This window comes from Myotis brandtii, unplaced genomic scaffold (genome assembly GCF_000412655.1).
Source record: "Myotis brandtii unplaced genomic scaffold, ASM41265v1 scaffold304, whole genome shotgun sequence".
NCBI classification, from domain to species: domain Eukaryota; kingdom Metazoa; phylum Chordata; class Mammalia; order Chiroptera; family Vespertilionidae; genus Myotis; species Myotis brandtii.
This window is the reverse complement of record NW_005361607.1, coordinates 2,594,966-2,600,419: the sequence shown is the minus strand read 5'-3', so window position 1 is coordinate 2,600,419 and position 5,454 is coordinate 2,594,966. Positions and strand designations below refer to the sequence as shown.

Sequence of the window (5,454 nt, the reverse complement as noted above, 5' to 3'; positions counted from 1 at the left end):
CCCGCCAGGTGGGGCTTGACGGGGGACCTCAGGCTGCACTCCCCACCCCGGCATTGGCCCAAGGGACCTCAGACTGTGCCCTTCACCCTGGGCTGAGGGACCTGAGGCTGCGCCCCCCCACCTCAGTGCCAGACCAGGGGACCTGAGGGTGCACCAGGGGACCTGAGGCTGTGCTCCCCACCCAGCACCAGGCCAGGGTACCTGAGGCTGCGCCTCCCACCCAGCATGTGCCAGGGGACCAGAGGCTGCACCCCCAGCCCAGTCGGGCTTGATGAGGGACCTGAGGCTGCGCCCCCTGCCCGGCTCGGGCTGGGGGACCTGAGGCTGTACCTCCCACCCAGCACCAGGCCAGGGGACCTGAGGCTGCGCCCCTTGCCTAGCGGGGCTTGATGGGGGTGGGTCCGGCCAGGTCTGGGTCTTGCGTGATTTCGAGGCACATGCGGGTGGGCAGGGACTTGACTCTGGGTCCCGTGGCATGCCCCAGACTCTGACAGGAGGAAGATTTTCATATACATTTTACTAATTTCCTTTCATCTCTGACACTTCTATTATAGAGAAAGGGTAAATAGCAATATTAAAATATTTCCTCTAATTAATTCCCTTTTAATGTGCACAAATTTTGTGCACCAGCCTCTAGTAAAAAAAATAAAGGCTGTGATGATTTATCACAATGGCTAGCACAGAGCAAGAGCTCAGTCAATGTGAGTAAAATCCTAACGAACCATGGGATAAGGGAGGGACAGGAAGAAGATCCAACCCTTTATCTCTGGGGTTGGTACTCATGTAGTCTCAAGGTGATACAAATCCCAGGGATTATTTAAGAAAAAAGAATTAGCCCAGTCAGAGTGGCTCAGTTGCTTGAGCATTGTCCTGTGTACACAGAAAGATTGCTGGTTTGATTCCCAGTCAGGGCACATACCTGGGTTGTGGGTTCACTCCCCAGTCAGGGCACCTATGGTAGGCAACTGATTAATGTTTCTCTCTCACATGAATATTTTCCTCCCTCTCTCATTCTCTCTCTCTCCCCCCCTTCCTCTCTCTAAGCATGTCTTCTAGTGAGGATTAAAATAAAGTATTAAAGAATAAAATATATTTTTTTCCTCTTACAAGCCCAAGCACTTGATATTCTTAATAAACATTTTCCTTTTCATATTTTACCCATCCACCATGAATAGAAAATTAGTTGATGAGAAATATGAGTGATGCAAATATATATCCCCAGACATGAGCCTACAAAGTGGACACAGAGGAAATTATCTTGTATAGAACAATTACCATTCATGTAGTGTATGCTTCCCTGTAATGATATCAGCCCAATGAATACTCAGAAGGGTCCTGCACTCCCAGAGGCAGTAAAGGCTTGGGCTCTGGAGTCAGACTTGGGATGAAATCAAGGCTCTGCTCTGAACCCGTAGAAAACCACCCTCTCTGGAACAGGGAGGAACCTCATGTGATCACGATGCCTTTCCAAGCACTTAACACAGGACGAGAGACCTAGTGCTCAGAAAAGAATGTGTGTGAATATAACGAAAGTAAACCTATTCTATATATATATATATATGTAAAAGCCTAAGCGACCGGCCGACCATTCTATCGTTCAACCATTTGACCGGTAGCTATGACACACACTGACCACCAGGGGGAAGACTCTCAAAGCACAGGCATGAAGACATGGAACAGATTGATGAATCTCAGAGGGAAGAGGGGAGGGGAGAGGGTAGAAAGAGATTAACTAAAGATTTTATATCTATACTAGAGGCCCGGTGCACGGATTCATGCACCAGCGGGTTCCCTCGGCCTGGCCTGCAGGGATCGGGCCCAAACCGGCTCTCCAACATCCCCCAAGGGGTCCTGAAATGCGAGAGAGTGCATACCAGGCCAAGGGACCCCACTGGTGCACGCATCCATGCACCAGGCCTCTAGTGTTACTATAACGATGATCTCATTATCCCCAATGCGGATAAGAACACTGAGTGACTGAGCCTAGACCATGCAGCTGAGAAGTCACAGGGCCTGGTCTTGAATCTGGGGCTATGATCTTCCCTGGCACTCTGCTCACTCTCCTTCCAGGCTTCCTGCCTGGCTTAGCATTTCCTCTCAGCCACTGTGATGAGCAACACTCTGCCTGCAATGACCATCATGTTCCCAGTGTCATCTCCAACAGGAACCTTCACTGGCAGTCCCCACTCACAGCCACATAACACAGTCTTCTCACCCCTAATACTATGCTCAGTGGGCATCGTCTGCTGAGGGCAGAGACCATGCCCTGATGACTGCTGTGTCTTGTTACTCAACATAAAGCAGCTGGAAATATTAGCTTATGAATAAATGAATGATTCCCAAAATAAGAATGCAAAATAGAATAAGAAAGTTGCATGCTTTAGTGAAAGGCTAACTGAACAGAGAGGACACCTGGGTTCAAGCTGCTGTCACTTGCTACCCCCTCCTGCCAACAGCATAATCCCACATCTCTGGATTTCTCGTTTCTCAAAAATTAAATCGAATAATTGCATTTGATAATTTATATTTTTTAATATATTTTTATTGATTTTAAAGAGAGAGGAAGGGAGAGGGTGAGAGAGAATAACAGTGATGTGCAAGAAACATCGATTGGCTGCCTCCTGCACGCCCCCACCAGGAGTTGATCCTGCAACCGGAGCATGTGCCCTAACCAAGAATTGAACCAGCAACCTTTTGGTGCATGGTACGACACTCGACCAACTGAGCCACACCAGCCAGGGCACAGTTCATTATTTCTTAAGTTACTATATCTTTTGGCAATCTAGGAAAACCACTGTTTATCTGTGCATGTGAATTTGGTTCAAATTTTTTGGTTATAGGCGTGGAGAAAGAGACAGAGAGAGAAAGAAGGACAGAGGGAAGGAAGGAAAGAGGGAGGGAGGGAGAGGGGACAGAGAAATCCAAAAGATAAGTAAAAAAAAAAAATATCTGTGACCTTGGACAAGTCATTTAAGCTCCCAGTGACTTCCAGTCTCCCCATCTGTAAACTGAGAGGGCTGAATCAGGTCATTTCTACCATCTTTTCTGATGTTAACTGAAGGGCCTTTTAATTCCACTTTCCTGCGCACGCCTGAGTCCTGACCTAGAAATCCACTGTACCTTGTAAATGTTTTTAAAATTCACACCATTGTAAATGGTCAAAGCCTAGAGAATGAATTTAAATCTAAACTTTAAAAAGTGATTTCAAATATCTTCCAATAACACTAAATTTTTGTGCCATTTCAGCATAAATCTTGGGGAAGGTTGCTATCCTCTGACTTTTTTATGACTTTAAATGCAGGCCTGCAGAACAGAGCCATCCTGGGAAGACTGGGCATGGCTCCAGCAGGGCAGCCAGGAGAGGCCTGGGAATAAGAAGCACCTATCGGCACAGCTGTGATGACCTGGGACTGTAAAATAAAATATTTCATCCCCCACCGAACCGGAGCATTCTCCCTCTTGCCAGTGTGGACCCAGAAGTGCCCAACGGGCCTCCTTAGGCCTGGACACCCAGGGTATCAGATGTGAAGGCCAAAGGGAGCCAAGCACACAGGCCTCTCACAGTACCCATTTGTGGGTAACCAACTCCAACAACAGGTCCTTGTAATTACCCCTAAAACACATCTCTGATGGCACGGGATCATGAATGTTCTGTTAATTAGTCATTTTAATGAACTTTTCTTTTTTCCAGGTAGCTTTTCCACCAACATCTACCAAATATCTGCTTTGTGCCCATTATTTGGACTCGGGGGTAGAAAATAATAATAAAGACACTTAGTTGAGTTTTATATAGAAATATGTAAATACATCCACAGTACCTATGTATATACATATACATAAAAACATATGCTTATGGAAGCTAAACATACATTTAGTGACAACTAATTGGTTTCTCTTATTCATCCAGCAAATAGTTACCGGAGCCCATTACGTGGCCGGCAGTCCCAGGCTAAAAGCAATACAGAAAACACAGTCCTGCCTTCCCCTCTCACCCTAGAGCAGGGGTGGGCAAACTTTTTGACTCGAGGGCCACAATGGGTTCTTAAACTGGACCGGAGGGCCGGAACAAAAGCATGGATGGAGTGTTTGTGTGAACTAATATAAATTCAAAGTAAACATCATTATATAAAAGGGTACGGTCTTTTTTTTTTTTTTTTAGTTTTATTCATTTCAAACAGGCCGGATCCGGCCCGCGGGCCGTAGTTTGCCCACGGCTGCCCTAGAGGGAAATCAGTATGTGAACAATATTTGTAACACTGAGGTTCACAGCTGCCTCTTTAAACCCTGAGATTCATTTCATTCTGCATTTAGAATGTCGACAAGTCTTGACTGGACACCCCTTTGAGGCAGTGCTTCTCAACCAGGGGCTCTTTTACCCACCAGGGGACAAGGTCTGGAGATGTCTGGGGGTTGTCATTACAAGTGGGAGGAGGTGCCACTGACATCTACTGGGCAGAGGCCAGGAAGGCAGCTAACCATCCTACAATGTATGGCAAACACCCACTGGGTGTAAAAACTTAAGGGTGCTGAGACTGAGAATTCCTGATTCAAGAGTGTTTGACCATTCTCAGATACTAGGGTTAAACTTTAAAAGGCGGGGAGATTTATAGAAGTGGAAAATTTAGGAAAGAAGCCTGAGGTTACATGAAAAAGAAAAATCTAAAGAATCAAAGAAAACGATTCAATTGAATTTGCATGGAAATAAAAAACATTTGCAGGACTGCATTAACGTTTGCCTTACCCGAGAGGAAATTGGGGGACATTTACAACTGATGGCAATTTCTTTATACATGATATGAAATGGTGTGTGTTACACCTCCCTCCTCACCGGGGGAGGACAGCGCCCCAGTCTGCCTTTGGGTTTTCCACTGTGTGGGGCCCACTGTTTCAGACCTTCCATCTCCCAGTTACAAGAAGAACTTATCTCCAGAAAGACACATGGGCCCTGAGGCCCAATTCAAGGTTTGGAGAAGGCTGTAACTCAGGCAGCAGACAATCAATGTTCCAATTTGGACGTTAGCACTTTGGAGCCAGAACATTCAGAAACACACATAAAGGCTGTGCTTATGATTGAGGCCCAACTCATATTTATAATATAATCACCTAATAAAAACAGTAATGACCTCCGGCTGACTTTGCACAGCATGCTGTAGCACACAAGCTCCATAAAAAGGTTTTCACAGACCTTGCCTTCAAGAAAATATATCTAAGTTCCTGTTTTTCCTATCAAGACTAAAGAGCCCAGACCAAAAAAAAATATCATTTTGCTTTCAGAGTACCGACACATGCTGTATGTACAGTAGATTATCTTGTAATAATATGATACTATCCTCAAGAAATCTTTCTGCTTATACATGTAACCTTTAAAACAAATATATAATATACCTTCTTGTTCATCCCCTTTGCGAGCAAAAAAAAAAAAAAAAAAAAAAAAATCTCTCCCCCCTCCCATCT

General features: G+C 45.4%; 1 protein-coding gene across 6 annotated transcripts in view; it reads right to left on the bottom strand.

The window, feature by feature from the left end:
- The window catches only part of DAB1 (Dab, reelin signal transducer, homolog 1 (Drosophila)), a 1,114,147-nt gene that overhangs the window by 335,246 nt on the left and 773,447 nt on the right, over positions 1-5,454 (bottom strand). The gene's annotated exons all lie outside the window — the stretch shown is intronic.